This window comes from Columba livia, chromosome W, assembly GCF_036013475.1.
Source record: "Columba livia isolate bColLiv1 breed racing homer chromosome W, bColLiv1.pat.W.v2, whole genome shotgun sequence".
Lineage (NCBI taxonomy): Eukaryota > Metazoa > Chordata > Aves > Columbiformes > Columbidae > Columba > Columba livia.
Genome location: NC_088641.1, coordinates 19312380 through 19334912, shown reverse-complemented (window position 1 = coordinate 19334912; position 22533 = coordinate 19312380). Strand labels below are relative to the sequence as shown.

The window sequence follows — 22533 nt, the reverse complement described above, 5'->3', positions numbered from 1 at the left end:
TTGCTTTAAGCCAGAATCTTCCTGGCATAGGGCAGTAACATACCCATTTTATGGTCTGGCCAACTGAAGAAGAGAGATTAGGTGACATGCCCAAATTCTACAAAAAGGCTGGAAAGGAGCTGTAAGCCAACCAAACCCTGATCTCAAGTAATTTTCTCATCCACAAGCCAATAATATTATTCATTTGTTGCTTTAATTATTAAGCTAGTAGTATAAAATCTAAATATTGCAACATGAATTTGCAGTAGCTATATTACTGAAAAAATGGTATCAATACACTAAAGGCAAAGTCACATTGCATTCAAATTATGAAAATTTTAGTAAGATAACAACTTCTGTTGGGCTGTTTTGACACCAAACCTTTGATCTTTTTTTGACCAGTAACAAGAGCTGCCAATTGATTTCAGCATCCACCAGGTTGCTAACAATCAGTATCATAGTCTTTACATGTCCAAAGTGCTCCTAATGAAGGAAGCACTCATTACACTGGTCTGTCATGACCTAATTAGGACTCAGTAAACAACGGGTACAGCTTCACTGGAAACAACCCACTACCTTCTCACCAAGAAAACACCTGTGCCACTGAACTGTACAGAAGAGCACAGCTAACTCAAGATATCTAACCTTTGAGTCTGTACCCTTACAAATCCTAATAGTCTCCTCCCTAGTTGACGTTTCCTAAGAAACTACTGCAACAAAACAGTTCAATTCTTGTAGAATGCTGCAGACATATACAAATATCTGTGGACACAGGCAGAGTTAAAGGGACTGTGGCACAGTCTGTTACAGGAGAATGAAGCCTGGTAAAGAAAAAGAACAGCACAGGATTATTTAGAATAAGTTTTTGACAAACAATAAATGAAAAAAATAGTATGACGTGTACACAGGTTGGTTCTACAAATGAAAAAAAGCTACTTCGTGTATTTCAAAAAACAGAACTGACTGGGTCAAAAGCCAGTTACACGTGTGTTATGAATAATGTCTCTAACATGAGTTTTACTATCAGATACTTCCTACAGTATTTACTCCCAGTTGGCAGAGGTGAAGAAATATGACCTCTACTTTAAGAGGATAACAAACAGACCAGGAAACAGACATTTCTTTCCTACAACATAAGACTTTGCATATATCTGACTACAAAAATTAAATAACAGCATGTAAGAGGATACCATGTTATAAGGTATAAAAAGAGGAAAAAAAAAAAAAATAAAGGTAGTTTTCATCAGTACCATGCAGGCACTGACAGGAAAGGAAGAAAAACCAAAACCAAAACACACCACCAAAGCAAAAAAAACTAACTTACCCTTAAATCAAAGCACCATTTACCCCAAAATAATTTGTTGCATTATTATCCTTGATTTAGGAAAAAAAGGCTCAGCTGGCAGAGCTTTCTTAAGAATGAAACTAATGGCTAGCAACATGAAACGTAATCAATATATACAACTTCCCCAGCAAAGGGAGAGAGAGGAAAAAAGAACATGAAGTCTGAAGAAGCCCTTTTTCTTGTCTTTGACATCCCTGGCCAGATTTAATTCCAAGTGGAGTTTGGCCTTTCTCACCCCATCCCTTCATATACTAACACCCACTTTATATTTCTCCCAGGTGGCCTGTCCCTTTTTCCACATTACATAAACATCTTTCTTCCATCTGAGTTTTTGACAGGAGCTCCTTACTCATCCATGCTGGTCTCCTACTTCCTTTACTTGATTTCTTGCTCATAGGGATGCATCGATCTTGAGCTTGGAGGAAGTGATGCTTGAATATTAACCAGCTCTCTTGGACCCCCCTGCCTTCTAGAGCCCTAACCCATGGGATTCTTCCAAGTAGGACCTTGAAGAGGCCAAAGTTCACCCTGCTGAAGTCCACGACTGTAATCCTACTTATTGCCCTTCTTCCTCCACACAGGATCCTGAGCTCCACCATCTCATGGTCACTGCAGCCGAGGCTGCCTCCAACCATGACATCTCCAACTAGTTCTTCTTGGTTGGTTAAGACAAGGTCCAGCAGCACACCTCTCCTCGTTGGCTCCTCCACCATCTGTGTCAATAAGTTGTCATTAATGATCTGCAGGAGCCTCCTGGACTGTGCATGTTAGCTGTGTTGCCCACCCAGCAGATGTCAGGGGGATGACTGAAATCTTCCATAAGAACCAGGGCATGTGATTGTGAGACTACTTCCAGTTGTCTGTAGAAGGCCTCATCAACTTCCTCTTCCTGATCAGGTGGTCTGTAGTAAACACCCATGACAGTGTCACCCTTGCTAGCCTGCCCCTTAATTTTTACCCATACGGACTCAATTCATTCTTCCTCATCCCCTAGGCAGAGTTCAAGACATTCGAGTTGCTCTTGCACATAAAGTGCAACTCCTCCACCTCACCTGGCTGGCCTGTCTTTCCTGAAAAGTACACAGCCCTCCATGACAACATTCCAGTCATGTGAGCTGTCCCAACATGTCTGTGTAATCGCAATGAGATCACAGCCCTGCGACCAGACACAGATCTCCAATTTTTCTTTTTTATTCCCCATGCTACATGCATTGGTGTACAGACACTTCAGGGAAGTACTCAAGCATGTGGGTTTCTCATGAGGGGTGCAGAAGGATCCACCGCAGCCATGTGTACCCTTGAGGTGGTTTGACTTCTAGTTCTCATTCTGGGAGGCAGCTAAGGAATATTTGTCACTGCTCTGGTTGGCCTTGCTTATTCCCCAGTTGGATGTGATGGTGTGAGCATCACCACTTTGGACCCCACTCCCCGAGCTCATCACTGTAAAGCCCTCTTCACCAAGTTGGGCAGCTTACTGCCAAATATATCCTTACCTTTCCAGACAGGTGGATTCCATCCCTCCCTAACAGGTTACAATTGTAAAAGAATGTCCCATTGTCATAAAAGCCAAAACCCTCACAATGTCACTAACCTTGAAGCCAGGCGTTAAGGTGCATTATACGTTTGTTTCTGGCTGCCCCTTTTCCTCCAACTGGTAGAATGGAGAAAAAGATGACTTGGGCACCAGTATTTTTCACTTACCACACCAAGGCTTTATAGTCTCTCTTGACTCTGGTCTTGATTTCAGCTTTCAGTGTCATTTGTGCCTACAAGAAAGAGCAGCAGCGGCTAGTAGTCTGTGCTCTTGACAAGTTGTGGATGCAGTAACACATCTGCAGTGGTTTAATGGCAACACCTCAGCGACTGAGCTGCACTTCACTTTCAGTCCTGAATGAATAATCGATATGTGCCTGAACTGCAGAAAGTCATATCTGCAGAGAAATTACTCTACTGTACAGGCTCTATTCATGCTAATCAGATACGTGAAGAGGGAACACTAACAAGTGGGAACGGGCAACCACAAATTTAAACTCCAACCCTCAGTAGTAACACCAAATAAGTGACAAGGTATCATCAGTAATCTCAGTCTAGCTTAGAGATGTAGTCTGTTATGATAAAGCAAATGGGTTCTTTGATAACGGCTGGTTTTACAAGACACCAGTCCAAACAGTGATACGTAGGAAAGGCTTATCTTGCAGGGGCAAAAGGATGCTGGGACAGGAACTAGCAGGGCTCATTTGGAGAGCTTTAAATTAGACTTGAAGGGAGATGGGGTTGTAGCTGGGCTTGCATCAGTAGCACATCACTCTAGAGTTCATGAGGACTGCGAGGCCTCCCATACACCTGGGGTGAAATCAGTGTGCTCAGCTCGCTCTCTGAAATGCCTGTGCACCAATGTGTGCAGCATGGGGATTAAGCAGGAGGAGTTAGAAACCTGTGTTAGGGCAGGAGATTATGATCTGGTGGCAATTACGGAGACATGGTGGGACAGCACACATGACTGGAATGTGGTCATGGATGACTATGTCCTTCTCAGAAAAGACAGGCCAGCCAGGTGAGGTGGTGGAGTTGCTCTTTACGTGAGAGAGCAACTACAATGTATTGAGTATTGTCCAGGCACGGATGAGGAGTGAGTTGAGAGTCTGTGGGTGAAAATCAAGGGGCAGGCTGGCAAGGGTGATACTATTGTGGGCATCTATTATAGGCCACCAGATCAGGGTGAGGAAGTTGATGAGGCCTTCTACAGACAGCTGAGAGCAGCCTCACAGTCACAGGCCCTGGTTGTGGTGGGGGATTTAACCTCCAGTGCCTTGACGATAACTTTCTGATGCAAATGGTGGAGGAGCCAACTAGAAGAGGTGCACTGCTGGACCTCATCCTCACTAACAAGTGAGGGTCTGGCTGAAGCAATAAAGGTTGAGGGCTGCTTGGTTGCAGTGACCATGAGATGGTGGAGTTCAGGATCTCATGTGGCAGGAAGAGAATAGGAAGCAGAATTGCAACCCTGGACTTCAGCAGGGTAAACTTTGGCCTTTTCAAACAATTGCTAAGGGAAATCCCATGGGCAAGGCTGCTTGAAGGTAAAGGGGCCCAAGATAGTTGGTTAGTGTTCAGGGACTGCTTCTACTAGGCTTAAGATCAGAGCATCCCGACAAGTAGGAAGTCAAGGACGGGAGCCAGGAGACCTGCGTGGTTAAACAGGGAACTGATGGGTATGATCAAGTGGAAGAGGAGAGTTTATAGATCATGGAAGGAGGGGCTGGCCACTTGGGGAGAATATAAAGCTTCTGTGAGAGGGTGAAGGGAGGCAACTAGGAAAACTAAGGCCTCCTTAGAATTAAACCTGGCAAGAGGGGTCAAGGACAACAGGAAGGGCTTTTTCAAACATGTGGCAGAAAAAACTAACACCAGAGGCAATGTAGGCCCACTGATGAATGAGGTGGGTGCCCTGGTGACAGAAGATACAGAGAAGGCAGAGTTACTGAATGCCTTCTTTGTCTACTCTGCCAGAGGCTGTCCTGAGGAGCCCCGTACCCCTGAGGCCTCAGAGGAAGTCAGGACAATGGAGGAGTCTGCCTCGGTTAATGAGGACTGGCTTAGGGAGCAATTAGGCAATCTGGACATCCATAAATCCATGGGTCTGGATGGGATGCACCCCCATGTGCGGAGGGAGCTAGCTGAGGTCATTGCTGGACCGCTCTCCATCATCTTTGCCAAGTCTTGGGAAATGGGAGAGGTGCCCAAGGATTGAAGGAAAGCAAATGTCAGTCCAGTCTTCAAAAAGGGCAAGAAGGAGGACCCGGGTAATTATAGACCGGTCAGCCTCACCTCTGTCCCTGGGAAAGTAATGGAACAGCTTATCCTTGGTGCCATCTCAAGGCATATCAAGGATAAGAGGATCATTAGGGTCAGTCAGCATGGCTCCAAGGGGAAGTCGTGCTTGACCAACCTCATAGCCTTTTATGAAGACATAACGAGGTGGATGGATGATGGCAGATCGGTGGATATGCTCTACCTTGACTTCAGTAAAACATTTGACACAGTATCCCACAGCATCCTCAGAGCTAAACTGAGGGAGTACAGTCTGGACGATCAGGTAGTGAGGTGGACTGCGAACTGGCTGAAGGGAAGAAGCCAGAGAGTCGTGGTCAATGGGGCAGAGTCCAGTTGGAGGCCTCTATCTAGTGGAGTGCCTCAAGGGTCAGTACTGGGGCCTGTATTATTTATTATATTCATCAATGATTTGGACGAGGGAATAGAGTGTACTATCAGCAAGTTTGCTGATGACACCAAACTGGGGGGCGTGGCTGACGTGCCAGAAGGCTGTGCCACCATCCAGCGAGATCTGGACAGGCTGGAGAGTTGGGCAGGGAAAAATTGAATGAAATGAAACAAGGGAAAGTGTAGAGTCTTGCATCTGGGTAGGAACAACCCCAGGTTCCAGTATAAGTTGGGGAATGACCTATTAGAGAGCAGCGTAGGGGAAATGGACCTGGGGGTCCTGGTGGACAGCAGGATGACCATGAGCCAGCACTGGGCCCTTGTGGCCAGGAAGGCCAATGGCATCCTGGGGTGTATTAGAAGGGGGGTGGTCAGTAGGTGAGAGAGGTTCTCCTTCCCCTCTACTCTGCCCTGGTGAGACCACACCTGGAATATTGTGTCCAGTTCTGAGCCCCTCAGTTCAAGAAGGACAGGGAACTGCTGGAGAGAGTCCAGCGTGGGGCAACGAAGATGATAAAGGGAGTGGAGCATCTCCCTTATGAGGAAAGGCTGAGGTGAATTATGTAAAGACTTTTAAGGAGTATCTAATACACCATTCACGTGCTCCTCAAGTGTCTCCCATAGAAGTCCTGGTTGTATGAAAACCTACAGACTGACTTAGTTTCTCTCAAAATTGCCAGGAAAACAGCATCAAATAGTATGGGCTGCAAGGAAGAAGCAGTATCCACCTACATTTTACTTTAAGTTATAATTTAATAAATTGCATTGCTTCAGTGCAAATACAAAATCCAAGCTATTTCTCTGACTGATAACTTACATGTTATTAACCCAAAAGTACCTGAAGCACCTTCAGGGAAATTTTGTTTTGGAGATTTTAAGGAACATTTAAAGAAGAACTGTTGTTCTAAATTCTAACGTAAAAAGATCTAAAACTGGAAATAGAGTTGTAATAAATGGGGTAGCAGGGGGGAAGGGGAGACAATTATGAATAAATTCCTATTTGTGATAAGAATTAAAAGTGTATGAGGAAGGAATATATTAGTGGAAGATTTCCCAGCTTATTTGAGAAAAATCTTTTACAGGCTCTGGGTGTGGAAACACAGTTATTGCCTGGGGGACAGGTGACGAGGAGAAAATTTGAAAGATATTATATTCCCTGAAAGCTTGTGTTGGTTTTGGCTGGGGTAGAGTTAATTTTCTTTATGGTAGCTAGTATGTTTTGGATTTATACTAAAACCAGTGTTGATAATAGATGTTTTTGTTATTGTTGAACAATGCTTGCACAGAGTGGAGGCTTGTTCTGCCTCTCACACTGCTTCACCAGCAAGTGGGCTTGGGGGGGAAGCGACAACCAGTGGCACACTTATCTAAGCTCTTAGACACAGTGTCAATGGGGCAGAGTCCAGTTGGAGGCCTCTATCTAGTGGAGTGCCTCAAGGGTCATTACTGGGGCCTATATTATTCAATATATTCATCAATGATTTGGATGAGGGAATAGAGTGTACTATCAGGAACAGAACAGCAAGCAGAATCGCAACCCTGGACTTCAGTAGGGCCAACTTTGGTCTTTTCAAACAACGGCTAGAGGAAATCCCATGGGCAAGGCTGCTTAAAGGTAAAGGGGCCCAAGATAGTTGGTTAGCATTCAGGGACTGCTTCTACCAAGCTCAAGATCAGAGCATCCCGACATGTAGGAAGTCAAGGAAGGGAGCCAGGAGACCTGCGTGGTTAAACAGGGAACTGCTGGGCAAGCTCAAGTGGAAGAGGAGCATTTACAGATCATGGAAGAAAGGGGCTGGCTGTGGGAACAGCAGTTCCAGCTAAAGGGCCTTGGACAGATTATACAGAAGTATGGTTTTTATGAGTGTCAGAAGTGATAGCCCAGGTCAGTGAGAATGATATCTCAGGTCAGAAAACTGCCCCCATATGTATGAGGTGTGAATGTCCTTGGGCCTGGTCTGTGAATGAGTGGGAACATAACTGAAACAAAGATAACATCAGTGTGGTGTGTTTTTAATAACAATTATTGGAAAAACATCTTATGCACCATCTTAGTCCAGGTCCGTATCTGTAAATCCTATAAATTCTCACTCACTAATAAAGAAGGCCTCAGCCTGGCTCAGCTCTCTGATCTGCCCGACCCTGCACTCCTTCCTGAACAAGATCTCTGTCTGTGCATGAATCTTTGTCTGCATTCCAGTGTGCGTCGTTTCTAATTGCCGCAAATGGTGCCCTGTGCGAGTGTGTGACCCCTGGAGGCTCTTCATCGAGCAGTGTGTTTGGTGGTGACCACACAATCCGATGGGTGAGTAAATTTTATTTGTGGCCACATTAATCCCGAGGGTATAAATAGGGACAAGCAGTCCTCGTTGAACGAGAGAGCTGCGGGATTGGGTTAGTATGGGGCAAGCCGCTTCTCAGGAACATAAATTGTATTTGCAGGTTTTACTGCAGATATTGCGTTTTTCTGGGTATTTTATTTCTGAGAAGCAGGTCGCTTTGCTCCTGGTATGGGTGAGAAGAGAATTGTGCTTGGTTTCCGAGTGAGGGGACGTTTGACAGTAAAATTTGGAAACAGGTCGGGGAATATCTATACGCACAAAAGAATTCAGGTTTTACAGTCCCCGATGGTTTGCATGTAACTTGGAGATTTGTGCAGTCTGCGCTGTCGCAGTTGTGGTCGGCAGAGCAAATAATGCAAGGGCAAACGGGAGGATGGACAGAAAAACACAAATGAGCATGTTGCTAATGATTTGAGTCTTAACAGCACTCATCCTTTTGAGTCAAACTCTGTAGATGTCAAAAAAGAGTCTGTTTTACATCCATCATTAATGCCATCACAGCTGTGTAAAGATAAGGCAGAAATTTGTGAGGATCTGGGTCAGGAGTCTAAAACTCTGCCCTCAGCATCTCCTTTGCCTGATTTTAATGACGCTTATACAGCACCCAGTAACCCCTTCATGACTAAGACAGCGGAACACAAAAGGGTGATGCAAAAATGCCGTGATAAGGCTATGGAGCACGGCGATTTTTCTTTCGCCTTTCCAGTTATTTATAAACCACAAAAACCGCCAGAACATGACAGACTACCTTATGCAATGGTTAAGGAGTTAAAAAGATCTGTGTAAGAGAATGGGTTACACAGTCCTTTTACGGGGATTATTGAAGGTATTGGTGCCACATATGTAATGACTCCATGGGATTGGAAATTGCTTGCTAAAACAATTTTAACACCAATGCAATATTCTGTGTGGCAATTCAATAATAAAGATCTTGTGATTGAACAGGTCTTGGAAAATTTGTCATCAGGAGTAGGGATAAGTCAGGATATGTTGCTAGGAACTGGACAGTATATCACTCCACAGGTGCAGGCTGGGCTTCCACAGCAGGTTTTTGAACAGGCAAATCGTCTTCCTATTACAGCATGGCATCAGGTCCCAGAGGCAGGGCAGCGTGTAAGCTCGTTTGCAACAATAAGACAGGGACCTCAGGAGTCTTAAAGAAACTTGATTGACAGACTGCAAACCTCTATAGCAAGGCAGGTTGAAAATGAAGATGCAGCAAAACGTTTACTGCTTCACCTGGCATTTGACAATGCTAACTCTGAATGCCAGGCTGCTTTGTTGGTGGTGAAAGGTAAAGCCACTGATGTTGCACAATACGTTAAGGTTTGTCAGAATATAGGGACTGAAACACATTGGGCTTCGGTATTAGCAGCCGTGTTGTCTCACCACAGTGTAAATCACACAAATCTTAAGTGCTTTATTTGCAGCAATGAGGGTCATGTCAGTAAACACTGTCCTCAACAGTGCTATATAATACAGCAGTCATAGATGTCTTCTTTATTAAGCTGTTTTCTTTGTAGGTATCTGTTTAAGCATATTACAGTTTAATGAGTCTTTACCTGTTATATGGTACAGTAAGTTCACAGACTGCTAAATCATGAGAATCCGTTGACTCAAAATGTACATTTTCTGATTATACAGAAGACCGTGAGTACTTCAGTTCTTTACTGCATGAATGTGATGATAAGATTTTGTGCTTAACAGCTGCTACTTTTCTTTCTAGCATGCTAGCTTTATTCCAATATCCAGACTCACGCAACTTTGTGATAGGCTGTCTCTCATCTTGGTGTACTAAATTTGTCTCTTTTGTATACGCATTGGATAAAGAATCCTGATTTTGGGATAACAGTTGTATCATCCCAGATGAGACGCTAATAAAAGCCTTGCCCAGTCCACTTTGCTGTGTCGGCGGGGGGAGGCAGGTGCCGATTGGGCTCCAGTGTGCACTGACCTGTTTTGTCAGGGAGACCCAGCAGCACCTCCACCTGGCTGAGCAGTAAGTGGTTCAAAGGTACAATGCAAAAATCAAGATATTGTCTTGAATAAGTGTAACTGTGATCCATCTGCATATTTGAACTTGGTATTTGGTTTTCATATCTGAGCTCAGTATTTTAGTTTGTATATTTATATTTGGTACCAAAACAATTATGTTTGGGGAGATAACTAAAAAATGGGAATCGGTTCCACTACTAAAATACCACCATGCTCCCCCTTAGGATGCATCCTTACACATTAGGGTAATTGCTTATATTGTTATCTAGTAATATTGAGACCAGAAAAGAACTGAGGTTGTTAAACTCTGATTCTCATTGAATTTGTGTTTGTTGGAGGTACGGGAAAGAAAACTAAATGCTATGATGGATGTGCACTTGTAGAAGGTTGTATTTAAAACTTGCTAGAATGTGACATGATTTGAACTGAGGAAAAGTAAAGTAATGAATTGATGGTTAATATGCTGTTTATTGACATCTGTAAAAAACTGCAAAAGGTACATGGGGCAGAGGAAAGTAACTATTGCTCAGCTAATTAGAATTGCATATAGAGTGTATTATGGCTGGAATGAAATGGGAAAATAAAAAGCAAAATAACCCAAGCCTGTACTGTACTGTTTGAAAATAAATTCTAGGTCTAGGTCAAGCTGCTAGATAAACTTAGCTCCCTGGCAGCTCCCACTTCGCACCAGCAATTAAGGCCACCTGCATGGCCTCGCCTGTATCTAAACTGCAGCAAGAAGAGAAAGTAAAAGAAAAAAAAAAAAGAAAAACCTGGCTGCCCGCTTCCAAGGCAGTGAAAGAGGGGTTTTTTCTCACCCCCACTGCAGCGATGTTGTAATACTGAATGGAGCAGCGTCCTGGTTTTATTAAAAACAAGACCAGTTCTCTTTTAGTGATTTTTCTTTCAGCTAAGTTCTTCTAGGTGGCTGTACTTTTCTGAGTTTTAGCCTGCATATTTTTCCTAGGATGCTGTACTCGGTGCTGATAAGAGACTAAGGAAATGCTGAAGAAGCTCATGTTTAGATTTATTACTATGGTAGCCAAGAAAGACTAATAAGTTTACCCACGTTCCATTGAGACAGGGGCGTATTTGAGGAGAGGTGGATGGAACAGGTGACTAGAATTGACCAACAGAAGTATTCCATCCCATAATCGTCATAACCCTACATGAGAGGGCGATCACGAGGGTCAAGCTCTCTTCGACCATGGCTGGCATCTAGAGAGGACCCTGTCTGTCTGCCTGTGATCTATAGGCCTCAGGCCCTGCATCACAGTATCACAGTATGTTTGGGACCGGAAGGGACCTCAGAAGATCATCTAGTCCAATCCCCGTGCTGGAGCAGGAACGCCTAAGTGAATTCGCACAGGAACATGTCCAGGTGGGTTTTGAATGTCTCCAGGGAAGGAGACTCCACAAGCTCCCTGGGCAGCCTGTTCCAGTGCTCCATCACCCTCACTGAGAAGTTGTTTCTTCTCAAATTTAAGTGGAACCTTTTGTGTTCCAGCTTAATCCCACTACCCCTTGTCCTATAATTGTTTGCCACCAAGAAGAGCCTGGCTCCATCCTCGTGGCACTCACCCTTTATATACTTATAGACATTAATAAGGTCCCCCCTTAGTCTCCTCCAAACTGAAGAAACCCAGCTCCCTCAGCCTTTCTTCATAAGGGAGGTGTTCCACTTCCTTAATCATCTTTGTTGCCCCATGCCTCTCCAGCAGTTCCCTGTCCTTCTGGAACTGAGGGGCCCAGAACAGGACACAATATTCCAGATGGGGTCTCACCAGGGCAGAGTAGAGGGGAAGGAGAACCTCTCTCGATCTACTAACCACCCCCCTTGTAATACACCCCAGGATGCCATTGGCCTTCCTGGCCACAAGGGCACAGTGCTGGCTCATGGTCATCCTGTTGTCCACCAGGACCCCCAGGTCCCTTTCCCCTACACTGCTCTCTAATAGGTCATTTCCCAGCATATACTGGAACCTGGGGTTGTTCCTACCCAGATGCAGGACTCTACACTTTCCCTTGTTAAATTTCATCAGGTTATTCCCCGCCCAACTCTCCAGCCTGTCCAGGTCCCGCTGGATGGCAGCACAGCCTTCTGGTGTGTCAGCCACTCCTCCCAGCTTAGTGTCATCAGCAAACTTGCTGACAGTACACTCTATTCCCTCGTCTAAATCATTAATCAATATATTGAATAATATTGGCCCCAGTACCGACCCCTGAGGCACTCCACTAGATACTGGCCTCCAACTAGACTCCGCACCATTGACTACCACTCTCTGGCTTCTCTCCTTAAGCCAGTTTGCAATCCACCTCACTACTCTATTGTCCAGACCACACCTCCTGAGCTTAGCAACTAGGATGCTATGGGAGACTGTGTCAAACGCTTTGCTGAAGTCAAGGTAGACCACATCCACCGCTCTGCCATCATCCATCCACCTTGTTACATTCTCATAAAAGGCTATGAGGTTGGTCAAACATGACTTACCCTTGGTAAAGCCATGCTGACTGCCCCTAATAACCCTCTTATCCTTGATATACCTTGAGATGGCACCAAGGACAAGCTGTTCCATTACTTTCCCAGGGACAGAGGTGAGACTGACCAGTCTATAATTACCCGGGTCCTCCTTCTTGCCCATTTTGAAGACTGGACTGACATTTGCTTTCCTCCAATCCTCGGGCACCTCTCCCGTTTCCCAAGACATGGCAAAGATGATGGAGAGCGGTCTAGCAATGAATTCAGCCAGCTCCCTCAGCACCCGTGGATGCATCCCATCTGGACCCATGGATTTATGGATGTCCAGACTATTTAATTGCTCCCTAACCCAGTCCTCATTGACTACAGAAAACTCCTCCATTGACCTGGCTTCATCCGGGGTCTCAGGGGTACAGGGCTCCCCAGGACTGCCTCGGGCAGAGTAGACAGAGACAAAGAAGGCATTCAGTAATTCTGCCTTCTCTGTATCTTCTGCCACAAGGGCACCCACCCCATTCATCTGTGGGTCTACATTGTCTCTGGTATTAGTTTTATCTGCTATGTATTTGAAAAAGCACTTTTTGCTGTCCTTGACCCCTTTCGCCAGGTTTAATTCTAAGGAGGCCTTGGCTATCCTAGCTGCCTTCCTACATCCTCTAACAGCAGCCTTATATTCTTCCCAAGTGGCCAGCCCCTGCTTCCATGACCTGTAAACTCTCCTCTTCTGCTTGAGCATACCCAACAGATCCCTATTCAACCACGCAGGTCTCCTGGCTCCCTTTCTTGACTTCCTGCGTATGGGGATGCTCTGATCCTGAGCTTGGAAGAAGCAATCTCTGAATGCAATCCAGCTATCTTGGGCCCCTTTTCCTTCAAGCAGTCTTGCCCATGGGATTTCCCCCAGCAATTGCTTGAAAAGGCCAAAGTTAGCCCTGCTCAAGTCCAGGGTTGCAATTCTACTTGCTATTCTGTTCCTGCCACACAAGATGCTGAACTCCACCATCTCGTGGTCACTGCAACCCAGGCAGCCCTCAATCTTTACTGCTTTGACCAGACCCTCCTTGTTAGTGAGGATGAGATTGAGCAGCACTCCTCTCCTGGTCGGCTCCTCCACCATCTGCATGAGGAAGTTATCGTCAATGCACTGGAGGAACCTCCTAGACTGTGGCTGGCCGGCTGAATGGTTCTTCCAGCAAACATCAGGGAAGTTAAAATCACCCACCATAACCAGGGCCTGTGACTGTAAGGCCACTCTCAACTGCCCATAGAAGGCCTCATCAACTTCCTCAGCCTGATCTGGTGGCCTGTAACAGACGCCCACAACAGTGTCACCCCTGCCAGCCTGCCCCTTGATCCTGACCCATACACTCTCAACTCGCTCGTCATCCACTCCTGGGCAGAATTTAGTACACTGCAGTTGCTCCCTCACATAGAGAGCAACTCCACCACCATGTCTGGCTGGCCTCTCTTTCCTGAAAAGGACATAGCCATCCATGACCACATTCCAGTCATGTGAACTGTCCCACCATGTTTCCGTAATTGCCACCAGATCATAATCTCCCAACCGAACACAGGATTCTAACTCCTCCTGCTTATTCCCCATGCTGCGCGCATTGGTGTACGGGCATTTCAGGGAGCGAGCAGAGCACACCAATTTCTCCCTAGGGGCATAGGAGGCCACCTGGTCCTCATCAGTTCTAGAATTCTGCCCCACTGGGACAAGCCCAGCTACAACCCCATCCCCCTTTGAGCCTAGTTTAAAGCTCTCCAAATGAGCCCAGCTAATTCCTGCCCCAGCATCCTTTTGCTCCTGCGAGATAAACCTTTCCCGTGTAACACTGTCCGGACTGGAGTCTTATCAAACCAACCATTATCAAAAAATCCAAAGCCCTGCCTGTAGCACCAGTCTTGGAGCCAACCATTTAGAGACTGAATTTTCCTATTCCATCCCACATCGTCACTTGAAGATCGAAGGAGTGAAGAAAAGATCACTTGAGACCCTGAGTCTTTCACCATCCTTCCCAAGACCTTGAAATCATTCTTCATTCCCCTCAGACTACATGAAGCAGCTTCCTCCCCATCTGTCTGGAAGACCAGCAGCAGGTAGTAGTCTGTCAGGTGCACCAGTTTGGGGACTTCTCTAGCGATATCCTTGATCCAGGCTCCAGGTAGACTACAAACTTCCCTAAGATGAGGGTCAACTTTGGGCACACTGTTCCTTTCAGAAGGTAATTACCTATTACAATTACCCTTCTTTCCTTCTTATTGGTGGCAGTCTTGAGTTGTGGAGTCAACTGCCTCTTCCTAAGTGACCTTGTAGGCAGGTCTGGCACCACCTCCTCACCTACCTCTTCTTCAAGATCCAGGGCCTCAAATCTATTATGTAGGGGCACCTGGGGAAGCAAAGAATGTGGGGAGGGAGGCTGCCCGTGACGCCGAACTGGAACACGCTTCCACCCCTCATCGTCTTTTCGGTCCCCTACCTCTGCCCGACAGTGACGGGGTAGGGGCTGTTTCAGGACTTCCCCCTCTGCCCGAGGGGGCAGGGGGTGCGTCTCCTTTTGGGGGGTACCTCCCTGCGTCCTTTCCGACTGGCACGCCAGGGTGTTACTCCACCAGTCGATTTCCCTTTCGCGCTCCCTGATGGTCCTCAATCTCTTGACCTCCTCCTTAAGTTTCACCACCATGCTGAGCAGGTCTTGCACCTGCTCACACCTCACGCAGGTGGAATGCTGGCCTCCCTCCCCCGGCAGCAGCAGGCTCTGGCACTCCCCGCAGCCGGAGACCTGAACAGACACAGTTCGGGGCAAAACCTCAGTCTGCATTGCCACAGTCTTTTTCAGACAAGTTCTTTTTCTAGAGGCGATCATGGTCGTCAGCAGTGTGACACACTGGTAAAGGTAAGAGAGTCTGACAGGCAATGAGCGATCTCTGTGCCCTGCTGCACAAGCTACCACACCCTCTGCCGCAGCACAGTGTGGGTGGGACTCACCCGCGGCATAAGCTAGTTGCTCTGCCCTGCGCCTACTGGGCATTGACTAGACGCTGCCCTCCCTTAGGCTTTTTCAAGTCAAAGGGAGGGGGTGTGGTCGCTGTCACCGTGGGAACGCCCTCCCGCCACGCCAGCCGCTCTGTCACAGTGGCTGCCGGGGCTTCGGGGATCGGAACACACCGAGAAACAGGCTGTCCCTGCTCTATTCCTACTGAGTTTCCTAATCTCTGCTGAACCCCGTGGTCGGCTGTATCTCACCGGCTCCGGCTCTCGCTGGGCTGGCTCCGATCAGCCGACTGAATGCTAGTATCGAGTTTCAGCCGCTTTTAAACCTCCCGCCGTCGCCCTGCAACCAGGTTCCGGTTTGCTGTGAAGTCCCACCCATGACTTCTGGGGGTCTGGCCTGTACCTGCTGGAGCCTCCAGCTCTGCACACCGAGCTCCGCCGCTGCTGGAGTGATGCCAACTCAGCATTGAACACTTGAGATTGGTTTTGTATATATTCTCTATTTATTAGTAGCATTAGTAAAACCCTTTAAATCTCGCCAACTTTAAGTCTAAGTGTCTCTTCCTTTCCCCTTATCTTTCTTATCATCTTTCTGATCTAAAGGAAAGAGGTGGTGGGAGGTAAAGGGGATAACAGAGAGCGTTTGCCACCGTTTATTGCCGCCTTGCCTTAAACCTTGACATTTAATTGGTGGCCCATATGGGGAGAAAAGGGACCGTACCCAGGAAACGAGACCATACAGAGAGAGTGTACGGGGATGAGATAAGAGAAACCGTGACAGGTTGTATTGGTGCCGTGACTCAGATGTGCATGAGAAATCGTGACAGATTTTATTGCACCGGAGCAGGGATGAGGTTTTGACTGAGATGGGCTATGAGCAGTATCTGACAATTAATGTAAACAGTTTACCGGGCAGCGTAAGTGAGAGACCATTGCGCTTTGATGTGCACAGCCTGTGTTTGAATCCTCTGGTGGGAGGAAACTTTGGGAGACGATAGATCTGTGTGCTTTACGGGTCATAAAGCATACTGTGGTTTGAGTTTGTTTTTGATTTTAAAAGATGTTATTGCAAATCTATTTGGATTTAATAATGCCTTTTTTGGGGTTAATTCTTCTTGCTTATGTTTTTGTGCATAGCATTACTTTTGCAAGTAGAGATAAACTTGTTATAATAGCTGTGGTCCTGGGTTATGTACCACTGATTTACGTGATTTTAGTTAAGTCCATGATGTATTTCTACTCATTGTTATCATACTTTGAGAGTATGCATTTTTGGAATTCTCCAGTAGAAGCAGAAGAAATTCAAGAGACCTGTGCTTTTTGTTTTCTCAGTTTCAGGAGTGAGGTTTTAGGAGAGCTATTTAACTATTCTCTGCCTGTGTCATTAGAGCAAATTACAGATGCTTTTGGCAATTTTGAATATCCTTTGACCTTTGAGCGAAGCTTGTTGTTGGTGTTACTGGGTCTCTGGAATGTGTGTCAGTCTTTGCTGATGATAAAACTGTTTAGGAGGACTATAGCGATTCTAACTCCTGCAGCAGGAGTTGCTGCTTTTAAAGCTACAACGTCCGTGACAGCTAGTGCACCCCCCCTCTGCAGCAGCTTCAGTTCCTGACTTGGATGCAGCAGCCACTACAACTGCAACATCAGTTTCCCCACAACATGTAATGAGGCCACTCAGACTTCAGCAGTATTAGTTGCCCCAACAAAGAGGAAGCAAAAGAAAGCACAACAGGAATCCATTGCGAAGGAAGATGAGGAAGAGGAAGCAGAGGGTCCTTCTACCACAGAGCAGGGAGAGGTTGTTTCTGGAATAGAGCAAGGTGATGACGAAGAAGAATCAGAGGAGGAAAAAGAAGGCCCTTCTACAGCTCCTCCCATAGCCCTTTCTAAACTCCTTCCACCTCTATCCCAGGCTACTAAAACAAAGCGACCAGCAAAGGATGAATTAATAGAACACTCCTTATCTCTGAAGGAGCTAAGGACTGTGAAACAAGACTTTAGCCATCCTGAAGGTGAGCCAATTGTCATTTGGCTCATTCCATGCTGAGACAATGGGGCTAATAGTTTGGACTTAGATGGCAGTGAAGCCAGTCAATTGGGATCCCTGGCCAGAGATGGTGGCATTGATAAGGCAATTGCAAAGAAACAAAGTCAAAGTCTCTGGAGAAGAATTTTGTCAGCAGTAAAAATCAGGTACCCTTTAAAAGATGATATAATATGCCACCCAACCAAATGGACTACTATGGAGAAGGGTATTAGGTATCTGAGAGAACTGGCTGTGCGAGAGATAATTTACAGTGACCCACAGACAATTATAGATCCTGATGAAGTGCCATGTACCCGAGGTATAATGTGGAAGTTTGTGCAGAGAACACCACCGTCTTATGCCCGCACTTTAGGATTACTCACCCTTTCAAAGGACAATCTGTAAACTGTGGGTGAAGTAGCAGACATGTTGTGGCAATATGAGGACACTCTTTCTTCTCCCCTACAAGCCTGTGTCGCAGGTGTGGAGAAACCGTGTGACAAACTGTCCAAGAGGGAGGACGGATCCTACTCGTCACATTCACAGGCCCGAGCCACAGCTATTGGGAAGAGATACCCTTCTGCAGCATCAGCCCGAGAGAAATGCAACATGTCACAAGGTGAATTATGGTCTTTTTTGCATGATCAGGGAGAAGATATGAGTAACTGGCATGGAAAGCCCACTGCTGACCTACAGGAATGAGTACGTGAGCTGAAAAAGAAAGCTCCCAAGAGAAAAGCTGCTTCAGTTTCCAGTGGGAGGCTTTCAAGACAGAGTAGGAGGGATTCTTGTGTCTCCCTACCAGAGAATGAGCAAGGCAGCCAAATGGTATGCCACAATTGACATCGCTAATGCATTTTTCTCTATTCCTTTAGCAGCAGAATACAGGCCACAGATTGCTTTTACCTGGAAGGGTATCCAGTATACCTGGAATCCACTGCCCCGGGGGTGGAAACACAGCCCTACTATCTGCCGTGGACTGATCCAGACTGCACTGGAACAAGGTAAAGCTCCAGAGCACCTGCAATTGGCAGGACATAGCTGCTCGACTAGAGAACCTGACTGTATAAGTATGGCATGTAGATGCCCACGTGCCTAAAAGTCGAGCCACCGAGGAATATCAAAACAACCAGCAAGCAGATCAAGCTGCTAAGATTAAAGTAGCAGAGGTGAATTTGGACTGGCAACATAAAGGTGAACTTTTCCTAGCTCGGTGGGCCCATGATGCTTCAGGGTATCAAGGACAGGATGCAACATATAAATGGGCTCGGGACCGAGGGGTGGACTTAACCATGGACATTATTTTGCAGGTTATCCATGATTGTGAAACATGTGCTGCAATCAAGCAGGCCAAAAGGTTAAAGCCTGTGTGGTATGGGGGGCAGTGGTTGAAATATAAATATGGGGAGGCCTGGCAGATTAACTATATTATACTCCCTAGAACACACCAAGTCAAGCGCTATGTGCTTACAATGGTGGAAGCAACCACGGGATGGCTGGAAACACATCCTGTGTCTCATGCCACTGCCCGGAACACTATTCTGGGCCTTGAAAAGCAAGTCCTGTGGCAACATGGTACTCCAGAAAGAACTGAGTCAGACAATGGGACTCATTTTAAAAATAGTCTCATAACCAACTGGGCCAAAGAACATGGTATTGAATGGATATATCACATCTCCTATTATGCACCAACCTCTGGGAAGACTGAGGGATATAATGGTTTGTTAAAAACTACTCTGAAGGCAATGGGAGGTGGAACCTTTAAAAATTGGGAGAAGAATTTGGCACAAGCCAGCTGATTAGTTAACACCAGGGGATCGATCAGTTGAGCTGGCCCTGCTCTATCAAAGCTTTCACATACAGTAGAAGAGGATAAAGTCCCTGGGGTGCATGGAAGGAACGTGTTAGGAAAAGTTGTCTGGGTTATTCCTGCTTTGGGCAAAGGCAAACCCATTAGTGGGATTGTTTTTGCTCAAGGGCCTGGATGTACTTGGTGGGTGATGCTGAAGGATGCTGAAGTCCAATGTGTACCTCAAGGAGATATGATTCTGGGTGAGAATACTCAGTTTCAAACTGTATGAGGGAAATTGCTGCATGACACTAAGAGTGCTCCATAAGTGTCTTTCAGGTTGATGCAGTGGTGGTGATGAACCCTGAGCCAACCTCATCAAGTGGTGTCCAGTAACTTGCCTGAGACTGACATCTCTGACTTACAATTCCTGGACACGAACTCCATCAGATTGCACATTATCTCTCCTGCCTAGAGAGAGACTGCTGCGATAGAGAGACTTGCACTCATGAACTAGTGATATATATATGTGTGCGTGTCTGTATATACATTTGAAAACAGGCAGAAAGCAGTAGTGATTTGGGTATGACTCAAAAGGTATGGAATGGTAAGGAGGAGGTTGAGATGCTGAGGTCCATCGGGGAGTGCGAAAGGGAGATCGACTGGTGGAGTAACACCCTGATGTGCCAGTCGGAAAGGCCCCAGGGAGGTACCCCCCAAAAGGAGATGGACCTCCTGCCCTCTCGGACAGAGGCGGAAGTCCTCAGACAGCCCCACCCTTGTCGCTGTCGGGCAGAGGTAGGGGACCCAAAAGACGACAAGGGTTGGAAGTGTATTCCAATTCAGCATCACGGGCAGTCCCCCTCCCTGCCTGCTTTGCCTCCCCAGGTGCCCCTCCGTAACAGGTTTGAGGCCCTGGATCTTGAAGAAGAGGTAGGTGAGGAGGTGGTGCCAAGCCTGCCTACAAGATCAAGTAAGAAGAGGCGGTTGACTTCACAACTTAAGACTGCAACTGATAAGAAAGAAAGAAGGGTGACTGTAATAGGTAATTCCCTTCTGAAAGGAACAGTGTGCCCAATGTGCAAAGTTGACCCTAGAAGATCCACCTGGAGAGCCCTCTGGATGGACCTCATCAACAAAAAGAATCACAACTGCAGCTGTAAGAGGAAAAAAAAAAAGAAGAGTGGTAGTAGTCGGCGACTCTCTTCTGAGGGGAACAGAGGGCCCTATATGTCGCCCAGACCCATCCCACAGGGAGGTCTGCTGCCTTCCTGGGGCCAGGGTGAGGGACATTAATAGAAGACTTCCAGAGCTAATTCAACCCTCAGACTACTATCCCCTGTTAGTAGTCCAAGCTGGCAGCGAGGACATCAACAGAAGTATCAAGATAATTAAAAAGGACTTTAAAGCACTGGGTCAGTCAGTTCATGGGACGGGAGCACAAGTGATATTTGCCTCAGTTCCTGTGCTATCTGGGATGGATGAGGAACTAAATAAAGAGAGGAGCAGAAAAGCCCATCTCATCAACAGGTGGCTTAAGGATTGGTGTCACCGTCAAAATTTTGGGTTTTTTGACCATGGGCCAAGCTCCGTGGTACCCAGTCTCCTCAAATCAGATGGGCTTCATCCTTCTAGGGAGAGCAAGAGGACTATAGCCCATAAGTTGGCAGGGCTGATCAGGAGGGCTTTAAACTAGGTTTGAAGGGGGAAGGGATTGAAACTGGGCTCTCCAAAAATCAGCCTACGGATGGAAAGCCCGAATTAAGAGGGAAATCAGCAGCCCACTTGAAGTGCATGTGCACTAATGCACGCAGTATGGGCAACAAACAAGAGGAGCTGTAAGCCATCGTGCAGCAGGAAAGCTATGACATAGTTGCCATCACAGAAACATGGTGGGATGACTCATATGACTGGAGTGCTGCTATGTGTGGCTACAAGCTCTTCAGAAAAGATAGGCAGGGTAGGAGAGGTGGAGGGGTGGCTTTATATGTTAGAGAGTCACTCGACTCTGTTAAACTTGAGGTCAGCAGTGACAAGGTTGAGTGCCTGTGGACCAGAATCAGGGGGAAGTCCAACAAGGCAGACATCCTCGTGGGTGTCTGTTATAGACCACCCAACCAGGACGATGAAGGAGATGAATTATTCTACAAGCAGCTGGCAGATGTCTCAAAATCGACGGCCCTTGTTCTTGTGGGTGACTTTAACCTGCCGGATATCTGCTGGGAGCTCAATACTGCACAGAAGAGGCAGTCTAGGAAGTTCCTAGTGTGTATAGAGGACAATTTCCTTCATCAGCTGGTAAATGAGCCCACCAGGGGCAAGACCCCGCTAGACCTACTGTTTACAAACAGAGAAGGGCTGGTGGGAGATGCAGTGGTTGGAGGCCGCCTGGGGCATAGCAACCATGAAATAATAGAATTTTCAATACTCAGAGATGCAGGGAGAACCATTAACAAAACCTCTACGCTGGACTTCCAGAGGGCAGATTTTTGCCTATTCAGAAGTCTAGTTCAGAGAATACCCTGGGAAACAATGCTTAAAAACAAGGGGGCCCAGGAGGGTTGGACATGCTTCAAGCAGGTGGTTTTGAGTGCACGGGAACAGGCTATACCAGTGTGCCGAAAGGCTAGCCGGCGGGGAAGACAACCGGCTTGGCTAAACAGGGAGATTCTGAATGAAATCAGAAATAAAAAGAGACTTTACCAACTGTGGAAAAAAGGGCTGGCTACTTATGAAGAATTTATGGAAATAGCTAGATCATGCAGAAAAAAGATCAGGGAAACAAAAGTGCAATTTGAAGTTAAATTGGCCAATTCTGTCAGGGATAATAAAAAGTCCTTCTTCAAATATATTAATAACAAAAGGAGGGGCAAGGAAAACCTCCATTCTCTGTTGGACTCTGAAGGAAATATAATTAACAAAGATGAGGAGAAAGCTGAGGTACTTAATACCTACTTTGCCTCAGTTTTTACCAGTAAGACAGGTGGCCCTCAGGACAACTCATCTCTGGAGATGGTTGGCAGAGATAGGAAGCCAAATAGGCCCCTTGTATTCCAGGAGGAAATAGTTGGTGATTTACTGAGCCATCTGGATCCTCACAAGTCTATGGGACCAGATGGGATCCATCCTAGGGTGATGAGGGAGCTAGCAGAAGAACTTGCCAAGCCGCTCTCCATCATCTTCCAACAGTCCTGGCTCACTGGGGAGGTCCCATATGATTGGAAATTGTCCAAAGTTACCCCAGTCCACAAAAAGGGCTGCAGAGCTGACCGTGGCAACTACAGGCCTGTCAGCCTGACCTCGGTGCCTGGCAGGGTTATCGAGCAGATCATCCTGAATGGAATCACACAGCACCT

General features: G+C 46.5%; 1 protein-coding gene across 3 annotated transcripts in view; it reads right to left on the bottom strand.

Annotated features, from left to right (window-relative positions):
• LOC135577177 (protein ARK2N-like) overlaps positions 1-22533 on the bottom strand; it is a 79505-nt gene that overhangs the window by 49545 nt on the left and 7427 nt on the right. Inside the window, exon 1 of one of the 3 annotated variants that reach the window (XM_065045012.1) lies at positions 3026-3090. The exons of the other annotated variants lie outside the window; for them this stretch is intronic. The gene's annotated coding sequence lies outside the window, so the exon portion shown is untranslated. Of the gene's footprint in view, positions 1-3025; positions 3091-22533 lie in introns of those variants that run through there. 3 annotated transcript variants of the gene reach the window in all.